The sequence below is a fragment of the Pinus tabuliformis genome, chromosome J, assembly GCF_031772625.1.
Source record: "Pinus tabuliformis cultivar Carrire ecotype Pingquan chromosome J, CPIR1, whole genome shotgun sequence".
Lineage (NCBI taxonomy): Eukaryota > Viridiplantae > Streptophyta > Pinopsida > Pinales > Pinaceae > Pinus > Pinus tabuliformis.
Genome location: NC_142295.1, coordinates 1260874900 through 1260897126, shown reverse-complemented (window position 1 = coordinate 1260897126; position 22227 = coordinate 1260874900). Strand labels below are relative to the sequence as shown.

Here is a 22227-nt window from a genome sequence, read left to right as displayed (position 1 = left end):
TTGTAATAATAATTTAATAATCATAAATATTTATTTATTTAAAAGTTAAATAATTAAATTAAATTTAAATAAAAAATTATAAATTTATTAAATTTGTTGTATAATATTTATAATTAAATTTTAGTTTCAAGTGCAGTTTAATTGGTGATTAATGTGAAATTTGTGAAAAATAAGAAATACAAAGTTCAAATTTTTCTATTATGACTTGGTTTATCGAGAGAAAGATAGATTATAAATCCCACAAATTTACTAATTATCAAGTGAACTCCTAAATTCCTCTAAAATACAAAAATAAAAATTAAATTCTATATTTATACTATATTTATCAAGGTGACACAAAAAGGTTTAAGTTTACTTTATTTTACTGTAACATTTATTAGTACCTAAGGTATTTCATTTAGTAAAGCATATAAATGTGTTTCATCCCTGGTTCAATACGGTCTCCTAACAACCAGTTCAATACGGTCCCCTAACAACCAATACCAATAATGGGAAAAAAATATAACACTCCCACTTTCTTTTCTTCCTAAAATAAATATCAACTAATATATTTAACTAAAATTACCACCACTTAAGAGTAAGAAAGATTTTTTAAATCTAAATCTGAAAAGAGAGTGCAACCAATTGTAACCTGTTTAATCTGACTATCTCCTAACTGCCAATTCCACTAATGAAAAACAATATAACACTCAGTTTCTTTTCTTTCTAAAATAGATATTAATTAATATAATTAACTAGAATTACCACCACTTAAGAGTAAGAAAGGTTTTTTAAATATAAATATGAAAGGAGTAGTCTACCTAGGCGGTAGAATGGCCGGTTTTTTGGCATCGGCTGGAAAATTGTCTGGCTCCGACCACCGGGAATGTCTCCGCCCTCCGCCACCCTCCCCTATCTCCGCCACCCTCCTTCTCCGCTTCTCTGCCACCCTCCCATGGCAATCCTGACATTCCCTGCCACCGGCCTGACAAAAAATCGGATTCGGATCGCAGGGAATGGGGCCTGAGATCCCCTGACAGACTACTCCGATCGGGGATGAGCTATTGCAACTGCGGTGTATTGTTCTGGGGAGCTCCTTATTCCAGTTCCAATTCGAATTGTCACCCGTGCGCTCTGGTCATAAATTCTACAACAGCTAAAGTCTAGTTTCTGCATTTGCTGCACTATTTTTGCTTTGTTTCGACTGAGTTCAAATAGTCTCAGAATCCTCTGGTTCTCTATGTTGAAATGGAAGGAAAAGAAGAAGACGTTAAGCTCAAGGCGAACAAGTATTCCGAGAGGCAGCCGCTGGGGACTGCGGCACAGACGAGGGAAAAGGATTACAAGGAGCCGGATCCCGCGCCACTGTTCGAACCTGGGGAGTTGGCGTCATGGTCCTTCTGGAGGGCGGGTATTGCAGAGTTCATGGCGACTTTCTTGTTTCTTTACATCACGATCCTCACGGTCATGGGTGTCAAGAGGGCCGATAATGTTTGCACTGGATCTGTTGGAATTCAGGGGATTGCATGGGCCTTTGGGGGAATGATCTTCTGTCTCGTCTATTGCACAGCCGGTATTTCAGGTGGTCACATTAACCCAACAGTGACCTTTGGGATGTTCTTGGCTAGAAAGCTGTCTCTGCCCCGGGCTGTGTTCTACATGATATGTCAGTGCTTGGGATCCATCTGTGGCGCTGGTGTTGTGAAGGGCTTCATGGAAGGATGGATGCACCGTATTCTATTAATGCTTTAGACATGTCGCTGTCTTTGCCATTGAACCTTGGTGTGTGGTCTAGCATGCCACATTCTTCACCGCTGAACCACAACCCCATTAGCCTTTTCATAGATAATGGCTAAATGCTTTGATGTAATTACAATCTGATGGACTTAGAACCTTTAGACCTTCACGGATTATCAAGGGATTACTCGCCAGCCTGTTTTTATGTGGTTGACATGATTTATTAACTTGACTGGAGATGCTAAGTGAAATTTTCAGGATGCAATTTTTAATATGAACCCCATGAAGGGTATCCTATTTATTGTTGTGAGTGTTTTATAGAAATCACATTTTCTGATATCTCCAAACTTCAAAGTGATTAACTGATTTTCTGTCTTAACTTAAACAGGGTGCACAATTTGATTGATAACAGCTATAATATATGTGTGAAAGTAGCTCATCTGCAGAATAGGTACTATTGAAGGATGAGCATAAAGTAACAGGAATTGCCACAAAATCTGAGTAGGGCAGTGAACCTCTCCACTCATGTTTAGATTCCAACTCAGATGACAGTTAAAATGAATGATTTCATAACTTAAGCCTTCAGACCTGGCAATAATAATCATAAAGCATACATGTATCAAACCCAATTGGGCTATCAAGTATTATTGATTGATAAAGACACCAAATCTCTGTAAACTTCAAAGAGTTGTTGAAATAGTTCCCTATTAAGCAGATGTGAAATCACTACACATCAGAACTTGAAGTCCCTAGATTTATTAATGAAGTCTTCTTGTATGACTAATAAATTTATCTGAGCTCAGATATAGCTAGATTCCATGACGTCAAAATTAAGAGGGCATAGATATGCTTCATCTAGGTCATTAAGGGAATTGCTTCATCTAGGTCATTATCCATATCTAACACAAACAAAGATTGATTTCAAAGTGGTGTTTTCCAAGAATGTATATGAATAATGAAAAATGCACCTGTTTAAAGCTACTATGGCTTTGTTTAATTTAACATTCCATGTAAACTGATAAAATAAACTAACAGTCGTTTATTCAAAGAAACTCAGTTAATGAGATTAATATGTTTCCAGAGGCACAAATATGACAATTATCGATAGTACATAAAACAAACTTAACCTGAAAATGTGCACTATAATTAAGTGAGGATTTATTGTAAGCATGCTACATGGGTTAGATTTTGTTTAGCAAAGCAATCAACACCCTTTTCTTTGATTTTTGGTAGACTACTCCCTTTGGCCCGAAATCCAACCCCTATTACATTGAAAATGATCAACTTTACAGAGAAATAAAGCTACTAGCTTTAAGGAATGAAATCCTAACAATAAACTAAAATAAAACAATCTCTGGCATGTTACAGGAAATCTGGAAATGATGAAATGGAATGCTTCAAATCTGAATTAGATCCACAGTTGATTGCTGACCCAATGCCTTGAAATCTGATATATACTCCACAGTTACTGATTCTTCTCCATAAAATCTGAGACATGAAGCTGTTCCCTGAAAATCTGTCAGATATCCTTTAAACAATGCAAATTTTGCCACCTATCTGTTGTCACACAACACCTTTTTCTTTTACCAGGAGGAGTATTCTCCCTTGAGGAAGAGTAACTCAAATTAAATCTCGAGCATTTTGCTTGTTTAAAGAATCAGGTGGTTTTGAAACATGAACTACAAAATGAGTGCCCAAAGGAGCAGATTCAAAATACATAGAGGCGCCACTAGTTTGTGTGTCTAGCTTTTGACGGCTCCTCTCTGGCTCACATAGCTTTGCTTTTCACTTAATACATTCCAAAACACCGTTGGTTCATCCGCAGACTTTATCAAATCCTTTGACAGTCTATTACCCACTACAACACTGTTTGTTCCTCTGAAGATTCATTTGCAAATTTCAAGAATCTGTTCACTTCCATTCCTACCCTTCCAGAGATGTAGTGTATAGATACAAAAGGAAGTTACAAATTTACAACATACACTTTTTAAGCTTGAAATGAAGCCATAGAAAATGGATGCACCGTTAGAATTATTATTCAAAATTTCTCATTTTGTGACCAAATCACTCTCTTTGTTTAATGCTTTAGAAAAGCAAATAACCGTATTCTATTACCGTGCCACAACTAAATGATATACAGACAAAATCAATAAGAGCCATGCTAAATATGAGCTATAACTCATTCATATAGTTGAATTACCAATGTCAAGCCATTCATAGGCAAATATAAAAGAGATCAATGCTGGTCCATAAGGCAAAGTAGAAAAGAAAAGAAAAGGTACCTTAGATCACTAATTCACTCATTGAATGCTAAAAGGGACTAAAACAAGTATATAAGCAATGGGTGAAACTGTACACAGAATTGAACATCTTCATTTAATCTAAATCTAGTTCTCACATTTAGGTTTCTAAAATATGTGAACATGTCTTTGATCAACCAGAGGTTTTTGATGGAGAGGCAAATCACTTCAACAATTTCATAAAGGTGACTTAGACACTATAACCTTGATATGAGATTCAATCAATATTTAACAAAATATATTTTCTATATTTCCCAATCATTTGTGTCATGAGATGATATAAAACTATGATGATGTCAACATTGTATTATGTTACTATGCCAAGAAATTTGAGGCTGGAGGCCTATAACCCTGCTCAATGTCTCCCACAAGGTTATTACAAACATTTTAAGAAAATTATTCAAGTCGCAAGCTTCCAAAATCATAAGAAAGAATATTATCACCTTGCAAAGCATCAAATTGGCCAGGGAGATGAGTGAGAAGGCTCACTTCCTTGAATTTGATCTTGATTTACTATGCCAAGAAATTTGAGGCTGGAGGCCTATAACCCACCTCAATGTCTCCCACAAGGTTATTACAAACATTTTAAGAAAATAAAAGCAAGTGCACGTTTTAGTGCAATAAATCCTCACTTAATTATAGTGCACATTATCAGGTTAAGTTTGTGTTATGTACTATCGATAATTGTCATATTTGTGCCTCTGGAAACATATTAATCTTGTTAACTGAGTTTATTTGAATAAACAATTGTTAGTTTATTTTATCAGTTTACATGGAATGTTAAATTAAACAAAGCCATAGTAGCTTTAAACAGGTGCATTTTTCATTATTCATATACATTCTTGGAAAACACCACTTTGAAATCAATCTTTGTTTGTGTTAGATATGGATAATGACCTAGATGAAGCAATTCCCTTAATGACCTAGATGAAGCATATCTATGCCCTCTTAATTCTGACGTCATGGAATCTAGCTATATCTGAGCTCAGATAAATTTATTAGTCATACAAGAAGACTTCATTAATAAATCTAGGGACTTCAAGTTCTGATGTGTAGTGATTTCACATCTGCTTAATAGGGAACTATTTCAACAACTCTTTGAAGTTTACAAAGATTTAGTGTCTTTATCAATCAATAATACTTGATAGCCCAATTGGGTTTGATACATGTATGCTTTATGATTATTATTGCCAGGTCTGAAGGCTTAAGTTATGAAATCATTCATTTTAACTGTCATCCGAGTTGGAATCTAAACATGAGTGGAGAGGTTCACTGCCCTCCTCAGATTTTGTGGCAATTCCTGTTACTTTATGCTCATCCTTCAATAGTACCTATTCTGCAGATGAGTTACTTTCACACATATATATAATTTTAATTTTCATTATAAAATCCTATATATATTAAATATTATTTATATCATAACAATATTAAATTAATAAAGATATACACATCATAACATATTAAATCAACCTAGAAATGTATATATATCTTAATATATATCATAAAGATATTAAAATTAATAAAGATATATGAATCACAATAAAGACACATATATCATAACAACATTAAACAACCAATAAAGACATATACATCATAACAATATTAAATTAATAAAGACATACATTTATATTAAATCAACCAATACACATAAAAATAGGTATAAAAAGAAATTTACTAAACTTTCATATTCACAACAATATAGGTAATTATAACAAAATCATAATTCAAATTAAATCAATAAATATACATCACAATACAACAAAACAAAACATAAGACCAAAATATACATATATATCATACCTTAACAATCAATATATACATACCCTAATACATTAACACACACCAATATTTATGGATATAAAGAAATAAAACAAAATAAAAATACTTATTAAATCAATATATACATGTATAGATCACAAGATAATAATTTATTAGATCAAAACATAACATATAATAAATCAAAATATAGATATATATCTTAATAAATTAAATCAAGAAACATACACATCTTAATACATTAGATCTAGTTCTTGGAATTAGTTTAATAAACAAAACATCACTATTCTAAGAAACATAATAAATATATCAAGAACATAATAAATATATATATATTAAGAACATAATAAATATATATCAAGAACATAATAAATATATCAAAAACATAATAAATATAAATAAACATTTTACAAATAAGATAATAAGTCCATTCATAACGGAAATCATGATATTTAAACACATTTCAAATAAATAAAAAGATAATTGATATTAGAAATATTATAGTTATAAAAATTAAAAATAAAAATTAAAAATTAAAAATAAAATTTTTTTTCATCTTAAACCTAATTAAACCACTCTTATTTAAATCTTGTCAGTCCTGCACTCTCATCTACACCTATTTATTCACCAAATCCCATCTCTGACTTCTTCAATAAATTCTCATCCTGATGATGAACCACAGAGGCTGGTTCGAAACGTCGATACACTTAAACAACAGATGCGATGAATCCGGAAGATACAACCACATATATTATAGTTGTTATCAATCAAATTGTGGACCCTGTTTAAGTTAAGACAAGACAATCAGTTAATCACTTTGAAGTTTGGAGATATTAGAAAATGTGATTTCTATAAAACACTCACAACAATAAATAGGATACCCTTCATGGGGTTCATATTAAAAATTGCATCCTGAAAATTTCACTTAGCATCTCCAGTCAAGTTAATAAATCATGTCAACCACATAAAAATAGGCTCGCCAGTAATCCCTTGATAATCCGTGAAGGTCTAAAGGTTCTAAGTCCATCAGATTGTAATTACATTAAAGCATTTTTAGAAAAGGCCAGGGTGCGAATGAAAGACAGGAGAAAGGAGGTGTGGCAGCGATGGGGGTGGCAGGGCCAAGAGACACCCCGGTGGCCGGAGATCGGACATTTTTCGCAGGTGCCGGAAAACGGGCCATTCTACCGCCCTAGGTAGACTACTCCTTAGTCGATAAGATGACATCGAATATAGCTCCATTTTCATGGCGATCCGTCAGGACTTCAGGATCAGAAGTCCTCCATTATCTATTAATAATCCTTGGAGAAGTAAAAAACTTTGGAAATTACTAATAGTTATGATATCTTTGCAAAGCATCTCCTCTCCATAGATACTTTTTAGCTTTGAAAGTTGTCAATCTGCTCCACTTTCTATTTGTTTTTAATGGTTTGAAAAGTGTTATTATCTCTTATTTGGCTCATAACTGTAACAAATTTTTGAGACATCCTCATCATATTAGCTTTGACTTACGCGTGATTGTCATTACTCCTAGAGAATCAAATATCTAGGTTAGGAAGGCAACCTAGACACCGTGATGCATAATGAATGCTACATGATTTTACAAAATGGATTCAGTATAGATTTGATTTAGATTTAGTGTCAATAGGAACAAAAAAGAGTAAGATATTCTGATATAAATACCTTTAGGTGGCTGAGTTATCATAATTCGAATCTCAAGTGATGAGTGGTCAACCCATGTAACAACACCAATAAAGTTCAGGTCAGTATCTACATGGATTGGATTTTTCAGTACCATCTTGTCAACTAATGATGTCACTAGTAACAATGGTATGTTTGTGTTATCGTCATTAGCATAGGCCTACAAGAGAGGAAACCATTAATTATATAATGTAAATTTTCCACTTTCAACCAAAACAAATCTTGTGCAGAAACTGTTACGTCTGCAACTTTCCCAATAAAATTTTTGATCAATCTAAACAATAGTAAAAAATACATATTCACATTCATACAACAGATGGAAGCTTTTAGGGTTCTACTAATTTTATTTTCTTCCCAAAAATTTATTTGCAAGTGTCCATTTTTAACAAAAATGGTTCACCTAGACTCTTTAGGATAAATTTCTATTACTTAAATAATTGCCAAATTTTATAGAAACTATATATAAAATCCTTAGAAAATTGAATATTTTGGCATAACATTTTCAAACATATTATAGTTGGCATTTTAAGTATGAGTAAGATGACCAAGGTTGTTACACTTCGATATAAGTTTGAAGCTGGAAAATTTTCCCTTGTTAACAAATTCATTCTTAATTGAATAGATAGACTTGAAATTTAGGCTACTCGAACAAAATAGGTAAAACCAACCAAAACAAACACTCTTTTGAAGTGTAATTCCATTACACTATGTAGGTCCTATTTGTCAGTCTCTCTGATTTGAATGCTTTTTAGGTTCTGAGGCAAGATCTCAGTGAAATTAAATATCTGTTTATTTCCTAATTATTTTCTGGAATTTAGAACCATTTCATTTTTTCAAATGAATTAGTTCTGAAAAGGGTAGATTAATAAATTATAAATATATACAGTAAAAAAAAGGACTAATGAACTCATGAAAGGAGGTCCGTGGTGGATTCATGTGAGTCCAAGGAAATTGTGGTGGAATAAGGCATGTTGTAGACCAATAACCGTCTAAGGTTATGTTGCAGATTTCACATTCCAAACATATTAACCATAACATGGCCATCAGATTGGAAAATCTTTAAACATTTACAAATAAAAAATCTATAAACTCCAAAGAAAAAAGACAATTAGGTTAAAAATCAAGCTATTCCCTCCGAGGGCTAGCCAAATACATACCACATAATGTTAAAACAAGCATCTAGCCCCTGTTAGAAGGTTGCTTCTTGACATCCAAGGCCATGGGGGTTCATGGGAGGTATTCCCAAGAGTCATAAGAGTTTTAATACCTTGGTGACTAGTATTTGACACTCTGTGGGGTCATGTTAAAATATTTTATTTCCAATAGGCGAGGCAACATTGTTGCTTACATGGAGTGAGAACCACCATAACTATGCAGGAGTCACCACACAAAACTCCAAATGTTGCATGAAAGAAAAACATGGTCTTTTTATTAGCTTGTTACCTTGAAGAAAAGAGGCAAAAGCAAAGAGAGTTGAGAGTTAACACAACCAAAGTTCTAGCAACATGATGGCTTCATACCCAATTTCTTTGTCAACAATTGCTTCACCAATTTCTCCAATTACTTCACAATGTTCTCTTTAAGTCTTAACAATGTATAACAATATTGGCTAAACATTGTTATCCTAGAAGTTATCAACAAATTCTTTGTGGGCCTTCCCTTTGTTTGGGCCATTTTGTAATAGTTTAACTTCTTCATATATGGTGGAACAATTAGGTGTGGGAAGCAAAATATATTCCTCCATAGCGGTGAGAAAGAGGGACCTTCCATCTATTGTGATTTTTGTAAATACTGATTGTGTGAAATTTTCTAGCATATGCAACGCCTAAAATAATGAAACCAATCCCAATCTACTACGGGCTGTAGGTGCTACTAGATTTTTGTTATTGTCATATGCTTTTAACATGAAGTGGGAACTATGTCTTGATTTAGGAAGTTTCCAGTCATTCAAGCAAACTTGACAAAAATGTGAAGCAATTCAAAATTTTCTACTTGCAAAACAATTGTATTTTAGCCTATTGTAGAAACACCCCAATCATATATACTTGTTGGTTCATTTGTTTAATGATAGTTTCCATGTGATGCTTCCATTTTCAAACCTTAAAAATAGTTAAATATTTATTAATCTAAACCTCAATAAAATTGATGTTAAGGTATCCTACTCAAAAAATTTGAAGCTTGCAACCCAATCTGACCTAATGAATGCAGTTCCAAGTGATGTGTCCATGAAAACTCAGGAAATTTATTACTAAATACTAAAATTATGAGCGTTTAGGATGCCTACAAAAAAGGCGTAACACTATATCCCTCAAGTCATGTCCTAGAAATGCTAATGGAATCTGAAAAAGGGAAGTAATTGGAAAGGTTAAAGTTGAAGATGAATATTAGAAGGTTTCAATCTTTTAACAAATCTTGTATCCACGTTTTTTAATTCTTTACAAAATTTTGTTGTAATATATTGCAAGTATTTAAATTTTCAAACCATGCAACTATAAAAGATGTAATGTTATAATTATGTGGGGTGACTTTTACATGTAGAAGATGTAATGCAATTTCCAAAAGAAAAGAACAATACAACCCTATGGAAAATTAACATGGTATCAGAGATGGGTTGAGGAAGAGTCAATGTGATCACCCCTTGAAGAAACTAATAATGAAGTTACTCTCTCTTCTCTTCGAGAGAATCTAGATCAAATAAAAGAAATTTGAGATAGGCACAAAAGGATCAGGAAGAACAAGTTGTCTTAGATAAGGGCTGGGCAGAATGAGATATGGATGAGTCAGAAGAAACATATGGACTATGGTTGACTGATAACAATTACAACTCATTTGTGTTAGTTGGAGACGAGGAAGCTTATGTTGATGAGTCCACATGGGATCCATATTTTGCAAAGGATCAAGATCCTAGTTGAAAAGATCATAAAGAGAAAACATATGAAGGTCGAGAGTTGAAATATTCCTTAAAAGAAGATACGTTGAGAAATAATAGTTGTCACAGAGGGGAGAAAGGAAGAGATATTATGAAACTAATTCAAGAAATACATGACGAATCTGGTCTCTTTACCTATCACCTCCTTGGATGCAAGATAGATGAGTTCATGGTCAGACAAGGTGAGGTTTTAGAAGTTGTTGCACAAACATATCTTAGGATTGGACTTCTAACTACTGTCATGGACACAGAATATTAGTCTATAATGTATGGAGTAAGAGGACATGCATAAGCAACTTAAGAGACAAACTAAAATGGAGGAAGCATTCGAAGAACAAGAAAAAGAAAAGGAGCTTGATAGCCTTATATTTTCTCTTAGAGGAAGAGAAAAGGAGTCTGTAGAGCTTTCTTCCAACACTGGAAAAATGAGAAATAAACTATTATAGGTAGAGGCTCAAATCAAAGAGTTTTAGCAGGAGCTTGAAAGTGCTCAAAAGGTACAAAGTCTGAAAGAGTCATCCATCGAGAGACTTGATTCAACTGTTGTGGAGAGAGAGGATAAAAATGAGAAGTTGGTCAAGCTGCATCAAGAACTTAATGAAACAAAACTTAAAGATTCAGTATCTACTAGGCAAGCTATTTTTTTTCCAAGCAAGAGGAAGGCAAACCAGTTGAAAGAAAAAATAAATATTTCATATGGAGAAGCCATGGGATCCTTGTTGCCTTAGAGAAAGAAAGTTCCACCTTGAAATCATTATTAGAAGAAGAAAATTCAAGTGTGAAGGACCTGGGTAGTGAGCTGCAAGGTCAATTGAAAGCTTGGAAGCTTTACAAAGCAAGGTTGTCACTTTATCAAGTGAGTTGACTACAACAGTATGCATACAAGCACATCCTAGGTTAGAAATTTCAAATTACCATGTTGGAAAATGATAGAGATTCAATGCGTGATTCTCAAAAGGAAAAAGGTATGTGAAGCAAAAAAAACCTCAAGTAAACTGTCCAATGAACTAGCTTCAACAAATAAAGCAGGGGATGCAACGAGGAATGACTCATTGATTCTAAATAAGAAGTTAGAAGACATCATAGTGTATTATGAGAATATAAAAGAGGAACCATCTAAAGCTTTCAAGACAACAGTAACAACAAGTGCATCTTTTTAAGAAAAGAAAGTTATTACTGCCTTAATATTAGAGTTAGGCATTCAAGAAAAGTTTTTTAGAAGAAAGAGAAGGTAGAAGGGCGCTTCATAAATATTCTGAGGAAGCAACAAAATTTATGGAGGATATGACAATTTGCTTAGTGTCTTTGCTAAAGGAGTTAGAAATTGCAAAATCGAAGACAAGTAGTCTTGAGACAGAAAAATGCTTCATTATATGAATCTCTGAAAATATCATTAGGAGAGTGCGGAGCATGCAAACAAAATCCTTATAAATCTTGGTAAGGAAAAGGAGACTTACGTTAGGAAATCTAGGACTATTAAGGAAGAACTTTCATTTGCAAAAAGAGAAATATTGAGATTGAGGAAGCAGATCACCATAAGAAATCACAGAACACATGAATAATCTTAGCAACAAAAGGATAACGAGATAAAGAACAAGCAATCCCAACATAGTGACAAGAATCCTATGGATGTTTCCCAACAGATTGAAAGCATGCAAAAATAGTTGTCTCAAATTCATAAGTTTTGGTGGTAGATGTTGTTATTGATGATCAATGAAGAGGCTTCCTCTTCAGAGGGAGAACCCCTTGATCCCAACCCGATTCCATAATGAAACAAGTCTTTTGGATATGAATTGATGAACATGTAATGTTGATAAAGATATGTATTTTCTAATTGAATCTATGAGCTAACAGTTCCTTCATGACAAGACTGGTTCACCCAAGCAATTTCAAGATTCATTCCCAATATTAAAGGAAGTGTCTTGCTAGAATCATGACAGGCTCATTTTCATTGATGAATTATTATTGTTAGATATGATGCATACCGTGATAAGCAATCCGTCAAATGGATCCTTGTATGCACTATGAGCTAGTTAGAGTTTGATCATATATAGATGGGACAAGGTACATCTTCATGGATTAAGATTAGGTTGTTGTATGATACAAGATTAGGCTTGGGGCTTGCTGCTTCCCCATATGATAGCGATAAAATATCATTATTTCTATAAAGCAAACTAAATCTAAGGGTTAGGTCTAGACAGATTATGAGCTAGAGCTGTAGTGATATAATATTTCATTGGAAGTACCCATAATTGAATGCCCACTACCATACTCAGCTATAAACCCAAATAAATCTAAATATTTAGAATCAAACAGAGTATCAGATTGAATTGCATCGATCCATTATGTCATTGAAAGTTCCAATAATTTAATTCCCACTACCATACTGAGATCACTCTTGATTTATTTTATCATGTTTTTCTAGCTTCTTATCCTTAACTAACTGTCAACTACCCAACCTTGTCATTAGAAACTATGTTTTTCTTTTCTCAGAATATATATATATATATATATATATATATATATATATATATATAGACACACACACACGCGCTACTAAAAACTTAACTCTATAATAATAACAAATACTAAAATCCTGCCAGACATGAGGCTAAACTGTAACCAAGGGTAGTAACTAGTCTCATGTATGGGGCTAAGGCTAGATGCTACTTGAAAGCTCATGACCCCATTGTTGTAGCCTCAATAATGATAGTAGAATATACTAGCTTTCTTGCAAATATTAACTTGGTTGAAACCACCTTTTGGTCTTGGAGTATAAACTAAAACTTTCTCTGATTGGCTAAGAGCTTATTTTTTTCATGTAAGGAAACAAATTAACAACCAAAAACTCAAAGGAATTTGGAAAATGTAGGAATTTGTCCCCTTATAGACCACAAGTGGATTATTTCATGTGACCAGTTTGCCTGCACAAGATGATGTTGCTGCACAATAAGGCCTTCAGATTGTAACATACATAAAATGTTTTTATTTTAGATAATTTTGTAACTATGATATCAAATTGGAACTAGCACATCAATCCATGCATTAATCACATCATAACATTTTACATATACCAGCAACCTCATTACCTTAGTCCATTGGGTAGTGTGTCCCTTGGCGAGTGGGAAGAGAGCCAAGGGAATCTTTCCAATCATTCCAAGACATTCCATTCATGCACTAATGAGCATAAAATGTTTTTATTTTATATAATTTTCTAACTGTGATATCAAATTAAAACTAGCAAATCAATTCATGAGTTAATCAGATCATAACATTTTACATATACTAGCAACCTCATTATCTCAGTCCATTGGGTAATGTGTCCCTTGGATAGTAGGAAGAGAGCCAAGGCATCTTTTGAATCATTCCAAGACATTCCATCCATGTACTAATCAACAAGGCATTGTGGCAATGGAAACCATTATAGTAATGTCAATACTCAATACAAAGAACCTGTAAGGATACATATGAACTATTGCGTAGGTAAATAGATATGCATCACCATATGTAAAAATTCTTAGAATCAAAGTTTAAACTAATTAATAAATGACAATTGCATTGAACAACAAATTAAGTGGCCAAACCTTATCGAATTTGTGTGACTACTAATTAAACACGTCAATTTTCAAACTTAATCCTTGAAATATACCAAACATAGTGACTTAAGCTACGAAGGGTCCCCATGTACCATAAGTAAGGAGAAACCTACATCCTCTCCAACATGTACACACTACTCTCAACAATCTCACGGTAGGCTAACCTCGTCTCTAGGCTAGAAAAACTATAAAAGAAAAGGGGCGGGAAACCCTTAGCTCTCTAACAAAAAACCATTTGGTTCCAACATTGATGGCTAGGAGTCAATCATTACTAACCCAAAGATTGATGTTAATAGCTATGGCCAACTAATAGAAACCATGATGATCCACCATATAATGTTGTCCTCTACTCATCATTACCAAATGTTTCCCGCCGTGCATTTATTCTTAGGCCACTGCATTTGTGGTGCACTATTTTTTGTATTAAATACACACACACACACGAGGGGTTATCTCAACCAGTTGATGTCAATGTTATTGAGTATTTGATTATGCAAGCAAGTCCCTAATTTGACTCCCCCTAGGTAAGTCACACTAGTCTATCAACATGTTTACTATGGATGTCATCGGTAAGTGTTGCGAAGCATCTTGTTGGTTTCCCCGTGAAGTTTTCATTGAAAAAAAGGAAAAAAACTAATATATATATATATGGAATCAACACTCAGGAATTTCACTTTATAGCCACTCCATGATGATATACAACACTAAATGAAAATCTTCCTACACACTTTTTTGTCTCACATATAGAGGGACATGAACAAGGTAGCTAATGGCCTTTCAAAGAGGCATTGGGGTCGGAGCAGGGTGGTTGGACCATTTCAGTTTCTCAACATAAGCATACAAATGATTTCATTCATGAATCTTAGTTATAAAATTCTCTACAGACAGATACTCTCACTTCTATAATGATCTATTTTTCTTTTTTAAAGCCATGAAAATTTGGTTTCCTATTGTTGATATAGCTAAGGTTTTGTGATAGTCAACAACTTTCAGAGCCTACTTTTGAAAGGTCTAATATATGTCCTTTTAATTCAAGAAACAAATTTTTCTTTTTTTAATTAGTTCACTAATATGTAAGCCATGTATGCAAAGTTGTCATGAGCCAAATGTGAGACCTCTCATCCAAAGTTAGGGAGGTTATAGATTCAACTATCTTGATCCCCCAACAGTTAAGTACGCTAATTAGGGACACTTCTTTACCGAATTTACCATCTATGGATCGTGGAAAAGTACTTGAATGGTTTTCCACGAGGTGTTCCCCTAAGAAAATAAATAGTCATGAGGTTTCTTTGGAAAAGAAAACAAATATGTGTATATATATTGAGATAGGTAAGATATGGTAGGTATATAGATAACATTGTTTTATAGCCCCAATGGTTAGTTCAAGTGATTTGGCATGCCATGCCAAAGCTATAATGACCAAAAATATGACAAGGCATAATCCACTTGGGTCCCTTGAGGGTTGGCACATGTCTACCAACAACAGAGCACCATTCACAAAATGTGAAGAAGCTATTGGAGGCTTTCCCAAGGAAGTTGTATATGGAAAAGGTGATATTATCATAATTTATATCAATACTTAAAGAAGAGTTTTATCAACAAAATCAAGGGGGAAATAACACGCAAGGCAATAACACTATTGTTCTCTTAATTAGGCTTATATTGGAGAATATTGAGGCAATGTTGCACATGCTTGGAACCTGTTATTACATTTAAGGGTGTCAAAGCAACCCTAATTGTGGAGAGAACCACTATGAGCTCTTTGAAAAACTTTGGCTCTTCCTTTCAATTTCTTTTCTCAGTTTCCTTCAGTCTTGCTTTGTGACCCATGGCTGGCATATTTCTTTTGTCTTTTGTCTTCCTTCCTTATTGTGTCACCCTTCTAGAAATTAAAGTCACATACACTTGATTATCTTTAAAACTAAACATTTTAACCTTAACTTTAATGGTGGCTCCCAACAACTACTAACAACTTTTCTAAGCTCTTATGTAGATTCTTATGAAGGCTTATGGCTACAACTTACAGAGGAGATTCCTTGTTTGGTCAGTGTTGGTGGCTCTTTCTTCTTGATATGGTGGTGGCTCTCTAGGCTACTCACCCTAATCTTTTATTAGTTGTGTTTACAAACTCTCAATGAGTTCTAGTTTATACTTATGGACCAATGGATGCAAACTTCAATTTGCAGGCTACTAACAATAGCCGAGGCTCTTAGTTGAAGTAGCTCATGACCTTCTTAACTCTTTTGGTTCTTTGAAACCTTGATCTGATAGCACTTGTTATTTAGAGGCAAAGATAAACATGCAAACACAAGACAAATAAATACACAAGATTTTTCTTGAATAAAGAAGTTTTATTCATTAATTATTCTCTCATATACATCCACCGAGTTAATGTTATTCTCTCTTCTTACTTCACATTACAATGACCGAACCATGAGTATATAAGCACTAAACTTTCTAAATATGGAATCATGTGAAATCTAACTTTCTTTTCCTCGTGTAAATTATGACTTGACACTTTAACTAAACTTTTCTAACTTCACTTTAACATAAATCGACATTTTTCTTTTCCTTAACTTAACTTTTCTTGACAAGGCATTAACCTTTTAGCCCTCACTCACTTGACTTTGAATATTAGAATTAAATTTATTTCCTTCACTTTAACTTAACTCTTCATACATTCCATGCATACAAGAGTACTTACTATTTCTATCAAGTGAAACATTTTTTTATCTATGACAAAGTTGCGATTGATGATAGTAAATAAAATAGGAAATTTGGGGATAGGTTTGTATGAATTGTGTGCTCTTATAATTTTTAAATTGCTATATGAGACTAGATTTCACTTGGTTGTAACACATTTGAATATTTGGCAACTGTTAGGCTAGTTGGGTTGTTGATTCTATAAGACTACTTTCATTCATATCATTTTCATATTGGTTATGTTAAGGCATAATTATATGGAATGATTATCTACATTGATGGCGCCCAGCCCAAACGCCCTTATAACACTATGATATATGAAATGATTTGGTTTGTTTAATGAAAGTGTGTGGAATGATTCATGCAATAGTTATGCGGTTGATTAAAACAAACAATAGAATGGACACATGTATGAAATGCACAGGGTGTAACTTACGGTTGGTATGACATTTAATGAGTTCATTAAAACAGTCCTTGCCTGGGTAAGTGTGTTTCCCGCTCGAGCCTAGACTCTTCTCTCGGTTTGTCTGCCCGTTTGGTGATTTTCCATTGTTGGTTGTGGGTTTGCTACTGAGCTCTACAAGTTGGAATGTTGTGGTTATGCGTTAAACTGTGGGCGTTTTTGCTTGTTTGTCTCTGCATGCATGCGGGTTCTTGTTCCTCGGTCCGTGGCTTGTTCTGGTTCATCCAACGGTGGCTTGGTAAGTTCTCTGTCGAACTTTGGCTCCTCTCTGTCACAATGTCTTCAGGTTGTGCATGTAAACTTCGGCAGTGGCATTCTCATTTCAGTTGGCATCTCCAACGGTGGCTTGTTCTCAGGTTGGCGTTATGGTTTCCTTCGGCTTCTGCGCAATCTTCAGGTAAATGTCCTGTCCCTGCTTCAATCATCAACGCTTCCTTCCTCAGTCTTTAATCTGGCTTGTTCCTTGTTCGCTACAGTCAATGGTTGCTGTTCTGGGAATGTTTCTCCATGATGCTACTACGAGCTCTCAGGTATGGTCACGGTCCCTTGCTCTTGCTCTGTATTTTCCTTCCTTTTAATTGATGTTTGGCTGACTCTGGCGAATGCTAGCTCTACAGGTATTGAGGGCTTTAGTAGGAGGGTTCGACCAAGGCTCTTCTCGGTCCTATCTGGTAGGCTCTGCCACTCTACGATATTTCTGTTGGTTCCTTGTATGGCTCTGTCAACTCAGGTTTTTGTTCCTTAGTTTGTGTCTGTCACACCTTCAAACCCTCACCTAGGGTTTCACCATTCTCAGTCAGTGCCTGCTTTGTTGTATTAGTTTATCGAAATAGAAACCCTCTTCCAGGGTTTGTAATTCAGGGTCTTGTATGTATGTAACCCTCGGTATTTTGTTCTTCCGTGACTCTTTTTGTGGCTCTAGAAATGAAAACAATATTGAGAGATGTAATGTTGCACATGTAAATTTACCTATAATTGCCGTGGCTTGTATTCGTTGTCCCGTCACTGGAACTACTGTTTTATATCGTTGACTTATTTAATTAAACTGTTTGGAATTATGTTGCTGAACGCTGTAGATGTGTTGTCGATGAAATGATTACTCAAACTTGTTTTCTTAGCTAGTAATAATTTTGATTTGTGTCTGCGTTTTCTGTTACGATGCCTGCAAACTCTTTGTTTTGTGCTGCTCCTTAGCATATTTAAACGAACTGTTTGTTCCCCTCGGGTAACACAACCGAAAAGGTTTACTTTACGGAACCTGTAACTAATAGCTATACATATTCAGATTATTCTCAGTCAGAATTTTTAACAAATAGAAATAAACATACAGATGGACAGTAGTCTGGATTTCTCTGTTGATATTATTTTTATTAGAGTGTGAGTGGTCTTCAACTGAACCCCTCTATAGTCTTGTTCTGTTACATTTATAGCTACTCAGTTCCAGTTAATGAAACTGTATGATTGTTCTTTCAGTTGGGTTTTTACAGTTATTTGGTTATTAATCAGTTGTCCTATATTACGACAAGATTTTTTCTCCCAGTACATTTGTCTTTTCTTTTCCTTTTAAAACAAAAAGGATAATCCTGATTTGCTAACAACAGACAACACCAGATCCTAACTATGTAACGGTCTTTAACTAAATGAAAGTAAATAAAAGTAACAATCCTACCTAATTTCCTGTTGACCATCATTAAAAAAACTCATAAAAGTAAATTCATCATTCTTTGACTTGGCTAAGACTTCATTCGGTCATGGTGAGCTAGATGTTCCTGCATCATACATACTTCAATAAGTGCTAAACTTATGAATTTTAATAATCGTGAAATATGAAAAGTGAGGTGCAGTATGGAATCATGTAGTTTTAGATTGATAAAATTGATGAGTGAAATGAGTCATGATGCACCACAAACCTATAGTGATGGGTCATCTGGGTGCGCTAAGTCAACCTCCGATGTGGGTGACTATAGGGACATGACAATGACTTTTTAGGTTAAATTAAATTTTATGCTAGAGGTACTCTTTCAACCTCCTTCATAATTTATTTATATATATCTCTATTAAGTGAGGAATATAAATCACATAGTCGTTATTTCCTAGTTTGAAATGATATCAATTACTAATACTACTTGGTTTATTAATAATTCATTCACGGTTTTCTAATTAATTGATGAAAATCTTAATACATAACAATACATTAATGTATCCCGGATGCGGGTGCTTGACAGCTCGGAGGGTATGCGGATGGCGTTTCACGTGGGCAGGTGTCAGCCCCAATACGCCACGAGTTATGAGGCAGGACAGGCGAGCTGGTCTCGCACAAGCCTATTAATGGAGGCATTTACTTCCTCCATCCGTTGCCTGGTTAACTGTGCTATGGCGCTCCATAAGCTAATCGTTCCCGCGGCTTTGTCGCATTCCTCTGCGGCTTCATGGATTGCAGCGTTGTGTGTCTCTCTGAGCTTCTCTGCAAGCGAACTTAGGCCCGTCATTCCCTTTCTGGTTCCGGGATCTTATGGTTCAATTGATGTTCTGTTTTCGCCTCGCTCAGGGTACTCCTCTCCGTGTATTCACTCTCTCGACAATTCACTGAACATTGCAATGCCGCGCGAACGGCCCAGGATGGGGAGCAGACGTGGTGGCTCCCGTGGTCGCGCCGCCTCTCAGCGATCCTCGGACACGTTGGAACCTGGGCGGAGCAGTCCCCCGGCCACCAGAAGCGGAAGAGGCAGGGGTCGTGGGAGAATTGGAAGGGTTGATTGTGAGGATGATGCTCATCCCACTGTGCGTTATCGTATCCCGTGTTCTCTCGCCAACTCCACCTTCATTGTCTCAGTCACCATAGAAAAATGTGAAGATAATAGGGGTTCAGGAGCAGCCCATTCAGGAGCACTCGCAGAACAGAGGATGGCGAATCCAATGGACAATCAACGCCAGGTCATGGGAAGTGCTTCGCTGGTGAATCTGGCTGTCCTTGTAGGTCCAAGTGCGTCAGTTCGTGGTGAACCTACAGGCTCGGCGGTTCCTCATTCTGACTCGGAGGACTCTCTTCAATTCGCGTGCAGGGTAGTCGAGGAGCCTTACACCTCTGAGGATGACTGATCCAACCTGGGTTTTCGCCCTTACAGTCTCTGAAGTAGGAGCTCGACTCTGTTTTGATTCTCGAAGTTATTGCATGTTTCAGGTCTCTGTCTGTCAATGTGTCGTTTATGTCTACCGTTGTCTAGCTGTGCAAGTTTCGTCTTAGTTTTTGTTCAGCACTATGTCGTGTCGAAGGTGTAGTCAAAATACTGCTGAAGGTTCACATTGTACTGAGATCAAGATCTTTTTTGTAACATGCCAAATTCATGGCAGGACTTTCAAGGCCATGGCCTTGCTGTAATATTTTTGTATAAATAATAGGAGTAGACAGATTGAGATAAAAAACAATACATTAATGTAAAAAAAAATACTAAACTGCATTTTATATATATATATATATATATATATATATTTAATATATGAAGGTTTAAAATGCATATATTGATGAATTTGTATTTTTTTTTTTGGATCTCTCTCTCTCTCTCTCTCTCTCTCTCTCTATATATATATATATATATCAATTAAAAAACTATTTAAATTTTTTTTGTCGTTATATTGTATCTAACTTGCAAATTTATATCAAAGTTTTAGTTGAAGTAATTTAAAGATTTTCACATATTAAAAAAAAATAGCTCATAGAGTGTAACTCATTTGACAATCAACTTGTCATGAAAAATTATGTAAAACCATGAGATTCAAATTTCAAATCCTTGTGAATTAGGCCAACTAAAAAAAAATAATTTTAATCTATTTATTTATTATATTTTTAGAATGTGGCATGTATATTGTAATTGCTTTGAAATTAGATTATCTTTAATTTATTACTTTAGGTAAATTTTATTATATATATATATATATATATATATATATACTTAAAAATTGGTTAAAAATGTTCTAAATTTCAAAAGGTTATAATTTAATTTTATAATTAATTAAAAAAATAATATGATTAGTATATTCTAATTTTATAATTAAAAATGAATAATGAGAAAAAAAATAATAGAAGAAAGAAATTGATATGATTAAATTTCATGTGGTTTGAATAGCTATTTTCAAACATTAAAAATATAATTATCCCTTATCCACTCATGGAATCTTTGTGGAATGCAACTATAAACAAGTTGTCTCTAATCATATCAGCAGAGATCGAAGAGACATAAGAGGAATCTATGTCCGAGAAATCTTGTCAAGAAAACATGTCATGTTCTTCAGAGTAGGCTACCATCACAAAATGAAGAGTGAAACAATCATTGTCTTTCTATAAGATAGTGTGAATGGTAAGTGAAATAGCAACCTCGGTATAGGCACGAGACAGTAGTAGCCTGCAAGCTGAAAGACTTAGGGCAATCAATTTTTAAGATGTTAGATAATATTGTCTTAAATTGATATGGTTTTGTCTTACTGACTTAGGGCACACGGTCAGACAATTTTGAACATGTTAGATAATATTATCTTAAATTGATATGGTTTTGTCCTAATTGTTAACTGTGTTAAATAGTGACCTAGGGCACACGGTCAGAACCAATTTTGCAGGTGTTAGATAATACTGTCTTAAATTAATATGGTTTTGTCTTAATTGTTAAATGTGTTAAATATGTTTGGTCTTAATTTCCATTGTCTTAAGTGGCCATTGTCTTAAATATAATATTTTGGGTTAGTTTTTTCTTAAAATATTTTTGACTCAAACTGTTTTTTCTTAAATATGAAGTTTTGTCTTCAAATATTTTTGTTTCAAATTGTTTTTGTCTTAAACATAAAGTTTTGTCTTAAAATATTTTTGTTTCAAGTTGTTTTTGTCTTAAATATAAAGTTGTCTTAAAATATTTTGTCTCATACTGTTTTTGTCTTAAATATAAAGTTTTTTCTTAAAATATTTTTCTCTCAAAGTTTGTATTTAAGACAATTCAATTGATATTAAATTTTAATGTAAAATAACTAAAATAAAAAGTGACCCTTTAAGACAAA

The 22227-nt window shown here is 34.3% G+C and overlaps 1 pseudogene across 1 annotated transcript in view; it reads left to right on the top strand.

Annotated features, from left to right (window-relative positions):
- Positions 1 to 1227: 1227 nt before the first annotated feature.
- Positions 1228 to 22227, top strand: part of LOC149231817 (putative aquaporin PIP1-4 pseudogene) — a 32845-nt pseudogene continuing 11845 nt past the window's right edge. The window contains exon 1 of the transcript XR_016248440.1: positions 1228 to 1561. The product of XR_016248440.1 is annotated as a putative aquaporin PIP1-4 pseudogene (transcript). The remainder of the gene's footprint in view (positions 1562 to 22227) is intronic.